The 14,227-nt window shown below is 53.9% G+C and overlaps 1 long non-coding RNA gene and 1 pseudogene across 1 annotated transcript; both read right to left on the bottom strand.

The window, feature by feature from the left end:
• Nucleotides 1–11,252, bottom strand: LOC135404876 (zinc finger protein 551-like; annotated as a pseudogene).
• A 260-nt stretch (nt 11,253–11,512) lies between these two features.
• Nucleotides 11,513–13,968, bottom strand: LOC135406203 (uncharacterized). The gene is made up of 3 exons (XR_010426220.1): nt 13,859–13,968; nt 12,033–12,256; nt 11,513–11,844 (listed from the first exon to the last, which is right to left on the bottom strand). It is a non-coding gene; the product is annotated as an uncharacterized LOC135406203 (long non-coding RNA).
• Between the last annotated feature and the right edge of the window lie 259 nt (nt 13,969–14,227).

Here is a 14,227-nt window from a genome sequence, read left to right as displayed (position 1 = left end):
TGTGGTATAATGGAATCATTTATTACAGTTCTTTCATGGTTTATATACCCCATTACAGCAGCAGTAAATTCCTGTTAGTAATTTTTCTCTAGATCTACTTTTTAGTTAAGCATTCACTGCCCATGAGAAAAATACTCCCAAGCAATTTCCCCCACACAAAGATACATCTCACCACGTCCACTTTTATCTTGCCAAGTTCCCCTTAAGTTTCTCCCAGGTCATATAATCTCTGTTCCCTACAGTGATGCCAAGAACACCTGCTGGGCATTGCTAAGGGGGTTTATATAGTTTTAGTAAGTATAGAAACACTTTACATTTGCCAGTGACTCGGCAGCAGAGTCCACAGGTACTCCTAGTCTGTGTCAGTTGATCCTTGTTCTGTTTTCTGGATTTTTTTCCTTATAAATATTCCACAAATTGCTCCTATGGGATCAGTTTTGCTTTGCTGAGGAGACGTGTGACTTCTGGGGGCCGTGGGGGAATTATCAGCTTTGTGTGTTTTCATTTGAGGAGAACAGGAAGATCCTGATAAAGCCCACGACGGAGCAGGACCTGTGCAGGCCCTGGGAGCTCGGGGTGTTGTCCCAGATCAGCTTGTGGCAGGAGGAGCTGAGGGTGCCCATGTCCCCTCTGTGGCCCCGGGGGTGGCAGAAGCCCCTCGTGAGGCAGGTCCAGAGGCACCATCTCCTGTCCTGGAGGCTCCATGAGCTGCCCTGCAAAGGGTGTGGAGACAGGGGTGGCCTCAGGTGGGTCTGAAGGGCCGTCCAGCACCTTGGGGGGTGACCGGGGGGGCCTGGGACTGAAAACACCTCCCGGCTGTGCAAGTCCTTGGGACGACACCTTTCCAGGTGTGGTGGTGCATCCCCACCCCCCCAGGCCTCCCTGTGATCTGAGAAATGCTCCTTAGGCCTCAGCCTTGATGAACAGCCCTGGGTTGAGCTGCTCTTGAGCTGCTCAGAAACACTCTCTGCTGCCAGGAACTGGTGCTGTCTAACCAACTCCTGCAGTTTAACCAACAGCCTGGGAAACTTCTTATTTTTCCTGCCTGAAGAACAACCCAAGTGGAATCCGATTTTTGTTCTCCAGTGGATGACAAGGTGGGAGTTGTGGTTGAAGCTCTTCCTGTAGTCAGTGCAGCAGAAAGGCCTCTCCCCTTTTGTGTGTCTGCTAATGCAGGAGATGTGAGCTGGTCTGAAACCTCTTCTCACTTTCAGGACACTTGTAGGGCTGTTCCCCACTGTGGATCTTCTGGTGGCAGATCAAGTCAGAGCTCAGGCTGAAGCTCTTCCCACATTCCAAGCACTTGTAGGGCCGTTTCCTGGAGTGCAGGCGCTGGTGGGTGATGAGGTTGGAGCGGTCATTGAAGCTCTTCCCACATTCCCCACACTGGTAGGGTTGTTCTCCAGTGTGGATGATCTGGTGGCGGATCAGGCAGAAGCGCCGGCTGAAGCTGCTCCCACACTCCGAGCACTTGTAGGGCCTTTCCCCGGTGTGGGCGCGCTGGTGGCAGATCAGGTTGTATCTCTTCCTGATGCTCTTCGTGCATTCCAAGCATTGGTAGGGCCTTTCCCCAGTGTGAAGCTGCTCATGGACCTCCAGGTCAGAGCTCAAGCTCTGGCCGCCTTCCTCCTCAGAGCACCCTGGGCTGTCTTTGGAGACCCTCCTCCTGGGGTACCTTCGTGGCTTTCCCTCCCCGCTGCCTTCCTGCGCCATGGAGCCCTTCAAAACGGCCTCTCCCACCAGGCTCTGCCGGGGGGATTTGTCCTTCGGGCTCTCCGTCCTCAGCTCGGGGCCTGGGGCAGGAGGGAAGAAGGACAGGGAGGGGATTTGCCTCCGGCCCAGAGGGAAGGCCAAGGACATCCCCCCAACTCCGGCCCCGGCAGGACGGCGGCGGCAGCGGGGTTGTCCTGCAGCCGGGGGCGATGCTCAGCTGGGAGATACAGGACAAGACAGGGCAAAGGGGCACTGACTTCCTCCTCACCTGCCTGGGGGTCCCGGGGCATCTTCCTCTTCCTCGCAGCCTTCAATTTTGGCTGCATGTGCGGGTCCCCACCCCCGATGGAGCAGGACTGGTCACTGTGACTCTGATCCTTGATTCCAAATCTCCTTCTCTCTCTTTCTCTTCTTGTCCCCTTTCCTCGTGATGATCATAAATGCCAGAACTGCTGTAGACTCCCTTCCCCAGCCACGGATTACCCATTATGGTTCCAGAGTTGCCAAAAATAAAAGCCATTCCTGTTGTCACTCCAGTTCTTGTAACAGTTCGTTTGGATACATGTCTGGAATAAAGACAAGTGCCAGAAATATTCAAACACACAAAATATCTTTTATTACAGTGAGAATAAAAATAATAGTAATAAACTTAGCAAGAGGAATTAAAAACTAAAAAAGGATACAAAATAACTACCTTATCGGGTGGCATTAAAACAAATACTATGAACAGCATTTAATACAGTATTAACTAGTGAAAAGGGATACCAAAAAAGGATCTTAACACAATATTATGGATAACACGATATTGGTTAGTAAAAAGGGAAATTAAAAGGAAAAAATACTATAAATATAAAAGGGGAATTAAGGGAACACTAAAAAGTTAAACATTAAAAAGTTTGTTCTCTCAGTTGCTTCCTATCAAAAACTGTGCTTACCCACACAGACAGGCCAGGGCTGTCAGGATCTGCAGCAGCTGGTCGGTGCCCGTGCTTAGCGGGCGTCCCCACGGAGCAACACAGTCTCGGTGGTAGGATGAGGATCGCTCAACTCAGCAGTCCCGACACCCCATTTTATCAGTTCTACATTACACCACGTAGGGCCAGTACGCAGTATAAGGTGATGCCTGAATGGCAGCCAAACCCCGCCTGATCATCACCTCATGGCAACAGTCTGCGCATGCCCTACTTGTAGGGCAAGGGGCCAGCGACCCCTGCCCACATCATCTTCCTCCCATCATCATCTTTCTCACCCCTAGGTATGACCTCTACCATTGTGTTTCAAGGGTAGATGTATCTATCTTGCAGTATGTAGCAAAACCAAGGAAGAACTCAGCTCTGATAAGAGGGGATATCAAGCTGACTTGCTAAAAAGCACAATGGACCTTACAATTAGCTTGTGCCATGAAGTTACATTGTACCATACTCTAGCTGGTTTCACATCCTAATATGATTCCTTTCTCACGCCTCTATGCTCCATTGATCATCTAATTCAAAAGTACCCCCCTTACAGTTCTCCAGCGGTGTTTCTCTTTCATTCCCTCCAATTTCATTCCCCTCAGGAAAAGAACCTGTTGCGGTGCCTCTGGGGCCGGTCATGACACGGGCTCTGACAGAGCCATGTGTGGGAAGAGCTGGGAGTGGAGAACTGGGGGGACATGGATACTGGGGGGGTTTGGAGGGTCCGTGGATTAAGAAAAGGGGGAACTGGGAGAACTGGAAGAGGCAGGAAGGGGCTTCAGAGGTACCTGGGTTCAAGGAAAGCAGGGCTGGGGGCGAGGTGACCTGGGATGGCTGGGAATGGTGGTCTGGGAGTCCCCAGGGTCAAGGAAACAGGAGATCAGGGACTGAGAGAGGTGGGATGGCTGGAAAAGGGGTTGCAGAGCCAGGGAAATGGGTGCAGGGGCGTCCCAGTGCCCAGGAATGGGGGTTCAAAGGAGTGACAGTGTCAAGGAAAAGAGGAGGTCTGGAAGAGGGAGAGTGCCTGGGAAAGTAGTAGTAGGAGGGTATTGGTGCAGGATAAAGGGCTGCAGGGGGGTCCTGGAGCTGGGGAAGGGGCTGAAGGGGCATCTCAGTGTCATGGTCACCTCAGGGAAACTCAGGGGCACCTCATGGGCATGGTCATGGCCATCTCATGGTTTTTATCACCTCATGGCCATGGTTGTGTTGTGGATCTCATGGTCATCTAAGTATCACAATCATCTCATGGTCAGTCATCTCATGGTTTTGATCACATCATGGTCACAATCACCTTGTGTTCATGGTCATCTCATGGTCGAGGTTGGAAAAACCCTCTGAGACCTTTAAGGCCAACCATTAACCCACCACTGCCACGGCCACCACTAAAACATGTCCTGAGGTGTCACATCCACGCTTGTTTTGGGCACCTCCAGGGATGGTGACTCTACCACTGCTCTGTGCCAGGGCTGGACAACCCTTTCCCTGGCAAAAACATTTTGCTAATATCCATCTAAACCTCCCCTGGAACAACTTGAGGCTGTTTTCGCTCAGATATTTTGTTGATTTTGGACGGCCCTCATTTGTGCCCCATTGAGGTACCCTGATCTTTTCGGGGTCACCAGGCCCTGGGTAATGACCAGTGATAGATACAGTTATTGTACTGACTATAATTCTATAGAAACATATTAATATATTAGTAGAGTAATAATGCTATTTACTCTATTAATTCTAATTAATAATTCTACTAACTATAATTAATTTTTACATCATAAATAGAGTCCTAACATTTGTAATTTCATTACATTTTTACCTCCCTCAATCACATTAAACCTTTGGTTTCCACATGGGAAGAATAAATAGATTAAACAGCAAAAACAACAATTTCCTAATTTTTCTCCAGTTTATTCCCCTCCCCAGGCCCGGTTGGGTGCCCCCCACCTGCCACCTCCTCAGGGGAGATGAGATCCCAGGTAGCGGCTCCAGACTCCTCCTAGGCAGGTATCTCAGATGATTTTCCTTTTTTTTGCATCCTGAATCTTCCAGGATCTATCAGAGACTCTTCCCAGGCAGAGACTCTTCTGTCTTTTCACATCTCTTCAAGGGAGCTGAGAGCCCAGGAAGCAGCCCCAGGCTACTCCAGGGAAGCTGCCCAAGATGATTTTTTCCCTTTTGCAGGAAACTGTGTCCTCCTGTATTCACCCAAGACTCCTCCCATGATTCTCCTGGAGTATTTTAATCTCTGATTTTGGGACCTGAGTTGCTCTCCCCAGGCTCAGAATCTTCCAAGAAAGGTATCCAATATGTTTTTATTTCTTTGGAGGTAAATTTTTGCTGTGGAATCCACCTCAGACTCAACCCAGGTGTGTCCCAGAGTCTTTGCATCTCCTCGAGGAAGCTGAGTTCCCAGGAAGCAGCCTCAGATTCCTCCAGGGAGGCTTTCCGAGACGTTTTTGCTTGTTTGGAAGTAGCTCTCTACTCCAGGATGCACTAGAAACTCCTCCTGGCATCTCCCAGAGTCTTTTCATCTCTGATTCAGGCACTTGATATCCTGGGTAGAAGCTCTCAGTCAGGTATCCAAGATGATTTTTCTCTTTTGAAGGAAAATGCATCCTCTGGGACCCAGCTGGAGCCTTCTCAAACATTGCCTGGAGTCTTCATCTCTCATCTGGGGACCTGAAATCCTGGATAGCAACCCTAAACTATTCCAGGGATGATTCCAGATATCGTTTTTTTCCTTTTTGTAGTTCCAGGATCTTCCAGGATCTACTTGAGACTCCTCCCAGGCTTCTCCTGGAGTCTTGGTCTCTGATTTCAGCATCTGAAATCCTGTGTGTCAGTCCAGACTCCTCCAAGGCAGGTAGGCAAGATGATTTTTCTTCTTTTGTAGATTCTGCGTCTTCCAGGATCTACATGAGACTCCTCACAGGCATCTCCTGGAGTCTTTTCACATCTCCTCAAGGGAACCGAGATCCCAGGGATCAGCCCCAGACTGCTCCAGGCCAGCTGCCTGAGATGATTTTGTGCAGGGTAGGAGGAAGCTCTGCAGGCCTAGAGTAGCACAGGGGCTCTGGGGCTCTGCTGGCTCAGGAGCAGCCAAATGTGCCTCCTCTTGTGCCGGGGTCTCCGTCCTGTGCCCTGCTGGGCACATGGAGGAGCAGCTGAAGCTGCCCCCTGTTGCGGTAGGAATTCTTTAGGACACAGCAGACGTAAGAAATGATCTTAGCCAGAAACCTTGAGATTTAAACACAGACAAGAAAGCCTGTTTACATTTGCTCTCTGATATCCTTACACTAACTTTTAATTAAATAGACTTCTAGACTACAGAAGTAAATCCCTTTACCACCTTTGTTTACCCCCATCTGTTGTGATTGTGATAAAGAAATATTTGTTTATCTGTTTGAAGAAAAATATCTCCCTGCACTTCCGAGACCTTTAACCCTAGCTGTGAATACAATGTATGCCCCTCCTTCTCTGAATCCTATATAAACCAAAAGTTTTGTACAATAAACTATTCTGTTTCGGACCCTCAGACTGGATTGTTTATTATCATTCTAAGCGTCTCAGCCCCCTGTGCCAGGGGGTGTGTCTGGGTTTGCTGCTGGACACAGTGGGGCCCAGCTGGGCTCCTGTTGTGGCACAAGGGGCGCACGGGGTGGGCAGTGCCCTGTGGTTCTGTGGCACTGCCAGGCCTGCCCGCCCTGCTGCCCCCGCCGGCTGCTGGCCGGGGCCAGGGGCTTCCAGCCCCACCAGCACCTGCTCCTTCTGGCCTGGGACATCCCTGGGCTGCCTCTGGTGTGGCCGGCGCAGGGCAGGAGATGGTTTGTATGAGAAATAAATAACCTGGTTTTATTATAAGCAAATGAACTTGATAGGAAGATGGAAGGGGGTGGGTTTTTTATTTTCTAAGAGGTTTTTTTAGGCATACTGCGGAGGCTGTAAGGTGGATGGTCCTGCCTGGACCTGATGACAGGGAACCTTTCACGGCTGGGAGTAGGGAAAAATACAAAAATAAAGATGTATCCTCCATGCAGCAGCCTATTGTGTACAGGGGGACCCCCCCCGTACAGGTCCAGGGGGATAAGTCACAATCAATCAAGAGAAACCCCCTTCTGGGTCAGAGAAATTACCCTTTAAGGCAAAAAACCGGTGGTCAATGAATACATAACAGTTTGTGATAAACTGAGAAAATGATTCGAGCTAATTAAGAGAAAACTGTGTAAGGTTAATATGACCTGGAGAGAAAAGAAAAACAAGTCATAAAACTTAATTGGGCCCCTATAAAGGGATAAAACAAGTTACCTCCCTTTTACCTTGTGTAGGATTTATAGTGAGAGAATTTTGGTTAGTTAGCTAGATAATAGCACCTTTCTTAAAATTTATAACTTTGTATAGATAACAAGCGAACATCTGCTGAAAGTCTGATTTAACAATATATTATGGATGCTTATAGATAACATTCTTGTTAAGAAATATCTGTGGAATGTCTGATCAAACAGTGTGTAATGTTTATACTTATGTATAATGAATATTCATGTAGTAGCTGGAAATAAATGTAGAACAAATGTCTTCTTTGGGTGTGACAGGCGTTGGGAGTTGTTGAACCCCTTCCCTGATCACCCAGCGCTGAATTTGCTTTTATCATATAATAAAATTCTGATTGGAAATTGCCCGACTGGGTTTCTATTTCTCACAAGTTTATGTAATGGAAAGAATACAAAAGGCGCGATTTTCAAACCGTTGGTGTGCTTTTTAGATCCTTGTGATTTTGGAGCGCCCAGCGCGCTGCATTAAAAAAATTCTCGCTACACTTTCCTTGTCCTACAGGTATTTTTTTGCCGTTTTTAAATCTAAAGGAAGGATTTTTCCGACAGTTTGCCCTGGGGGGGCTGAAAGGAGAGCAGGGGACGCGCAGAGGCCACCCGGCTCCCCCCAGCCAAGGCCTGCCGGGCCCCGCCAGCAGCGGCTGCTGGCCCAGGGCTGGGCAGATGCCGGGGCTGCAGCGCTGCGGCGCAGAGGGAGCCTCCCGGGCCCGGGCCCTGCCCGTGTCCCTCCGTGCTCGGCACTGCCGGCTCCTTGGCGTGCCGCTGGGGCTCCAGCCCCCCCAGCCGCCGCAGCCCCGGCAGCTCCTGCCCCGCCGGCGCTGGCCGCGGGCTGCGGTGCCGCTGGCCGGGCTGCCCGGCTGCCAGGGACCCCCAGCACAGGCCCTGCCCCGCTGCGGCCCTCGGCCCTGTGCCCCCGGGGCCGGGCTGCCGTGGCTCCCGGGGCTCCTGCAGCTCCGGGGGCTGCGGGGCCAGCACGGCCCGGCCCCGCCCAGGGACCAGGCCCGGCCCGGCTGCCCTGAGGCTGCCGCTGCTGCAGCTGAGGGCGGCGGCAGGAGGAGGCCTGGGCGGGAGGCGGCTGCCTCGGCACAGTGCTGGGGAGCCCGGTGCCGGCCCACCAGCGGCCTCTCCTCCTGCCCCGGCCCTTGTGGGCGGGGCTCCTCAAACACCCCAGGGCAGGGCGGGGCCCAAAGGCTCACAATGTCCCCTCGGTTCCAGGAGTCCCCGCAGCGTCACAATGTCCCCTCGGTTCCAGGAGGCCCCGCAGTGTCACAGTGGCCCCTGGGCACCCGCAGGCCCCACATCACACAGCCCTGGCACTTGCCATGGAAACGCCCGTGCCCAGAACCAGCTGGAATCGGCCCGAGCAGCCCCTTCCAGCACAGCCGCTCAGGGCGGGGCCATTTCGGCTGCTCTGGGGCACCTTTTGTCTGGAGGGAGCATGTGGGGATCCCCCCCGCAGCCCAGACAGCGGGACAGCAGCACCTCCTTGGTGCTGACAGCCCCCAGGAGTGGGGGAATGTTTGGTTTTGGCCCTGGGACATCTCTGGCTCCTTGAGGGCTGCCGGGGCTCCTGTGGGATATGTATGTAAGGAAGAAATCGAACCATTAGAGAGCAACCAAAAGGAGGCAATGAGGATGGGGAAGGGCCCTGGGGGGAAGTCGTGTGAGGACACTGAGGGCACTTGGTGTGTTCAGCTGGAGAAGAGGAGACTGAGGGGAGACCTCACTGCAGGTACAACTTCCTAGGGAGGGGCAGAGGAGGGGCAGGCCCTGAGCTCTGCTCTGTGGGGACCAGGGACAGGACTGAGGGAATGTCCCGAAGTTGTGTCAGGGGAGGTTTAGGTTGGATATTAGGAGAAGGTTCTTCCCCCAGAGGGTGATTGGGCACTGAACAGGCTCCCCAGGGCAGTTGTCACAGCACCAAGGCTCAAGGAGGGTTTGGATGATCCTCTGGGGCACATGGGGTGAATCTTGGGGATGGTCCTGTTCAGGGCCAAGGGTTGGACTCCATGATCCTTGTGGGTCCCTTCCAGCTCAGTGTATTCTGTGATGCTGTGACACCAGCTGGACTGGTCTAAGTGCACAAGGAGCCTCTTCTTCCCCCCTCTCAAAATGTGGGTGCCCCCCATGTGGGGAGGGGTCCTAGACCTGCTGCAGGGTGCCTGGAGGAAGGAGGGACACCCTCCTCCAGGTGGGACGTCCATCAAATGTGGGACCTCCACAAGCCCCTTTTAACCCCACAAAACTGGGGGTATAACCCCTCCTCAGCCATCAGTGGAGCCATGGAGTCACCCCAATCCCCCAAAATGAGGGGGGGGACCCCCAAGAGCCATTTATAACCCCTAAAAATTAGTTGAAAACAGCAGGATCCTGCCCAAAATGGAGTCATCTCACCTCCCAAAACGTGAGGGGTTTATCTCAGCCCCTGAAAATGAGGAGGGGGACCCCCAAAAGATGTTTATAATCCCCCAAATTGGTGGAAAGCACCAGGACCCTCCCCAAAATGGGCTCCCTGGGTCCCTCCTTGTGGTGTCCCACTCCAAGTACTGGAGCCACGCATCCCCCACCCCATCTCCCAGTACCTCTTCTCAGGATTGGGGGGCACCCAAAAAACTCCCTCAGTATTAGAGGGCACCCCAAAGACCCCCCAGGAACATGGGATACCCCAAAAACCCGTCAGGAAAGGGGTGCCTCCTGGCCTCATCATCCCCAACATTCAGCTCTCTCACTACAGACCCCATCCCACCCCCCCCCAAACTCCATCCCATCTCTCTCCAAGCCCCATCCCAGCCCTCCAACCCCATCCTACCACTCCTGGGCGTGAACTTCCCCCTCTCTGGTTGCTGACACCCCACAGGGTGATTGGAGGGGGCTTTGGAGGGACTGTGTGATTGAGGCATTTTGGAGTGGGACTGAGTCATTATGAGGTGACAGATTGATCCATCTCAGCTTTTGGAGTGCAAAGTGATGGAGAAAACTCACCCGACCTGGGTATTCCCAATTTTGAGGGAAAACTCCCCCACCCCACATCCCCCCAGAACCCACAAATCCTCCTGAATATCCCCTTGAACCCCAAATTTCCCCTCCCAGAATCCCAGAAAAATGGTAGGGCTTTAAATATCTTTATTGTATTTCTTTATTTTTACCCCAATTTCAGGTGTTTTTAAGGAATGAAGATGGATCAAAACAAAATCAGGGCCAACATAAAAGGATCTACATGTCAGCATCCTGTGAGGTTGGTTCGGGTGGCCTGTCAGCCATGGAGAATTAGAAACACAGAATTATTTAGGATGGAAAAGATCTCGAAGATCACCCAGTGTTGCTTGATGCCAAATCAAATGATTGGAATGAGCAGGTGAAATTCTTTGGCGGTCTAAAGACAACAAATCCACTCTTACCAATGAATTTCTGACATCTGGTCTGTGTCCTGATGGATGTTCCTCCCCCTGCATTCACCCACGTGCCTATAGGGAACCATAAGGATGTGCAGACCCCCAGCCAGATGTCTTCCCAATGTGGGTCAACAGGAACTTAGGTCAGCGGGTCTATGCCCCACATGGGTGATGGAGCAATGGATGAAGCTCTTCCTACAGTCAGAGCAGTCGCAGGCCTTTCCTTAATGGTGGGTCTGTTGGTGTGTGGTCAAGGCGCAGCTCTGCTCGAAGATCTTCCCACACTTGGGACACTTGTAGGGCCACTCTCTGTGGTAGACGTGCCGGCATCTGATGAGGTTGGGCTTCTGGCTGAAGCTCTTCCCACAGTCGGTGCAGTGGAAGGGCCTCTCCCCCGTGTGCGTCCGCTGATGCACGAGGAGATTTGCGCTGCTCTGAAATGTCTTCCCACACTTGAGACACTCGTAGGGCCATTCCCCACTGTGGATCTTCTGGTGGCGGATCAAGTTGGACTTGATGCTGTAGCTCTTCTCACACTCTAGGCACTTGTAGGGCCGTTCCTTCATGTGCAGGCGCTGGTGGTTGGTGAGGTTTCAGCTCTGGCTGAAGCTCTTCCCACATTCCCCACACTTGTAGGGCCGTTCCCCGGTGTGGACTATCTGGTGGCAGATCAGGTAGGAGCTAAAGCTGAAGCTCTTCCCACACTCAGGACACTTGTGGGGCCTCTTCTCAGTGTGGGTGTGCTGGTGGGTGATGAGGCTGGAGTTGTGCTTGGAGCTCTTCCTGCAGTTGGTGTAGAGGAAGGCCCCTCCCTCGTGTGCGTCCACCGATGCCTTATGAGATTTGCCCTGTTCCGAAACCCCCTCCCACACTCAGAACACTTGTAGGGACATTCCTCTGTGTGGATCACCTGGTGGCGGTTCAGGTGAAAGTTCCGGCCAAAGCTCTTCCCACATTTCTGACACTTGTAGGGCTTCTCCCCTGTGTGCAGGTGCTGGTGGGCAACAAGAGCAGAGCTACAAGTGAAGCTCTTCCCACAGTCCAAGCACTTGCAGGGCTGTTTCCCAGTGTGCAGGGATTGCTGAGTGCTAAGCTTGGAGCTCTGGCCAAAGTTCTTCAATAATTTCACTGTGTGTACGCTTTGGTGGTAGAAGAGGTGGGAGACGTGGCTGAAATTCTTTGTACATTGCAAGCACTTGTAGGGCTTCCCCCTGGGGCGAAACTGAACGTGGACCTCCAGGTCAGGGCACCGGATCAAGCTCCAGCTGCCTTCCTGGCACAGGCTGAGTCTTTCCTCCTTGGAGGACTCTGGGCTGGCTTTGGAGACCCTCCTCCTGGGGTACCTTCGTGGCTTTCCCTCCCCGCTGCCTTCCTGCGCCGTGGAGCCCTTCAAAACGGCCTCTCCCACCAGGCTCTGCCGGGGGGATTTGTCCTCCGGGCTCTCCGTCCTCAGCTCGGGGCCTGGGGCAGGAGGGAAGAAGGACAGGGAGGGGATTTGCCTCCGGCCCAGAGGGAAGGCCAAGGACATCCCCCCAACTCCGGCCCCGGCAGGACGGCGGCGGCAGCGGGGTTGTCCTGCAGCCGGGGGCGATGCTCAGCTGGGAGATACAGGACAAGACAGGGCAAAGGGGCACTGACTTCCTCCTCACCTGCCTGGGGGTCCCGGGGCATCTTCCTCTTCCTCGCAGCCTTCAATTTTGGCTGCATGTGTGGGTCCCCACCCCCGATGGAGCAGGACTGGTCACTGTGACTCTGATCCTTGATTCCAAATCTCCTTCTCTCTCTTTCTCTTCTTGTCCCCTTTCCTCGTGATGATCATAAATGCCAGAACTGCCTTCTCCACCATTTGGTCAAGGTTTGGGAAGGAGAAATGCTGGATTGGGACAAAAAAACAAGGTGTGAGCATGTTGGCTTAGGGGTTCCTCCTGCCCAAGTCCATCTCTAGAAGTCACTTGGAGTCTTGTGTCCATAATAACACCTACGAGTGACCCAACTGCGATCCAGGTTGGGCATGGACCTGGTGACCCACATTCCAGATGATCCATGCTGGGCAGTGTATTGGGTTTGCCAGGTTTCGGTAGCAGGGGGACTCCAGGGCTGGGTTCTGTGAGCAGCTGCCAGAAACTTCCCCGATGTCCAGTAGAGCCAATTCCAGCTGGCTCCAGGACGGACCCGCCGCTGGCCAAGGCCGAGCCCATCAGAGATGGCAGAGACACCTTGGGGAAAACGTATTGAAGGAGGAAAAAGTCCTTGTGCAGATGGAATTGGGTGCAGAGAAGAGCAGAGTGAGAACAGGGGAGAGGAACAGCTCTGCAGACCCCCAGGGCAGTGCAGAAGGAGGGGCAGGAGGTGCTCCAGGCACCAGGGCTGAGATTCCCCTGCAGCCCAAAGAGGAGCCCACAGAGCAGGGGGAGGCCCAAAAAGAAGGATGTGAGCCCGTGGGAAGCCCGTGCTGGAGCAGAGTCCCTGCAGCTGCTGCGGCCCCAGAGACCTCAAAGGGTCTCACTCAGCAGCGCTGGTTATGGGGCCCCCACAGGAATTGTCCATCCTGGCCCCAAGTCAGATCCGTGACTTTCTCTGAAAGTTGGAGAACAAAAATAGGATTCCACTTGGTTGTTCTTCAGGCAAGAAAAATAAGAAGTTTCCCAGGCTGTTGGTTAAACTGCAGGAGCTGGTTAGACAGCACCAGTTCCTGGGAGCAGAGAGTGTTTCTGAGCAGCTCAAGAGCAGCTCAGCCCAGGGCTGTTCATCAAGGCTGAGGCCTAAGGAGCATTTCTCAGATCACAGGGAGGCCTGGGGGGTGGGGATGCACCACCACACCTGGAAAGGTGTCGTCCCAAGGACTTGCACAGCCGGGAGGTGTTTTCAGTCCCAGGCCCCCCTGGTCACCCCCCAAGGTGCTGGACGGCCCTTCAGACCCACCTGAGGCCACCCCCCGTCTCTCCAAGAACCTGCAGGAGGGAAAGCAGCTGAGTCTAAACCAGCAAGTGTTCTCTCCAGCTCTAATGTCTCGTAGCTGCTTGCAAGCTTGTTTTGCTTTGTTTGCTAAAATGTAGAAATAGTAAAAAGCTTTATGAGTTGGTACTTGACTTGTAAAACAGCCCCGAGCAGCCAACTCTGAAACAATAACGACTCAATGTGTCTCTCGAGTGTGTCATTATCGGCTTGTCGCAGCCCCGGGAACGAATGCGATGTTTGCGGCCAAGGCCGAGGCACAAACCCGTTCCGAGCCCGCCGAGGCTCAGCGGGAAGGAGGAGCCCGCGGGCAGCCGCTCCCTCAGCGGCCCCTGGGGAGGGGACACGGGGGGACACGGCGGGCCGAGCCCGCCAGACCCCGCTCCCCAGGGCCGCCGACACCGCCCCGCCCGGGGCAGGCCGAGCCCGCCAGACCCCGCTTCCCGCGGCGCCTCCCGCCCCCTCCGCCCGCAGCGAGCCCCGAGCCCCGAGCCCCGGCAGGACCGAGCGCGGGTCCCACCTGCGCCGGGGCCACCTCCGAGCTCCGCCGCCGCCTCAGCACCGTCCGGGCGCTGCCGCCGCTGCCCCGGCCCGGCAGAGGGAGGGGGCGGGGAGTGCCCGCCCGATCCGACCAATCAGCGCGCGAGGGTGAGGAATGACGGGAGAAGCAGCCAATCATGACGGGACTCGAGCTCTGCCGCCGCCATTTTGTGACCCAACGGGGTCACAAGTCCTGCAGGAGCTTGTTCTGCGTGGGCTCCTCTCTCCGAGGCTCTGCAGGGGCTTCCCACGGGTTCTCGGCCTCCTTTGGGCATCCCTGCTCTGGCGTGGGCTCCTCCCCAGGCTGCAGGGGGGTCTCTGCTCCATCCTGGACTCATCCACAGGTCAC

The sequence above is a fragment of the Pseudopipra pipra genome, chromosome W (genome assembly GCF_036250125.1).
Source record: "Pseudopipra pipra isolate bDixPip1 chromosome W, bDixPip1.hap1, whole genome shotgun sequence".
Classification (NCBI taxonomy): Eukaryota; Metazoa; Chordata; class Aves; order Passeriformes; family Pipridae; genus Pseudopipra; species Pseudopipra pipra.
This window is presented reverse-complemented; position numbering and strand designations above follow the sequence as displayed.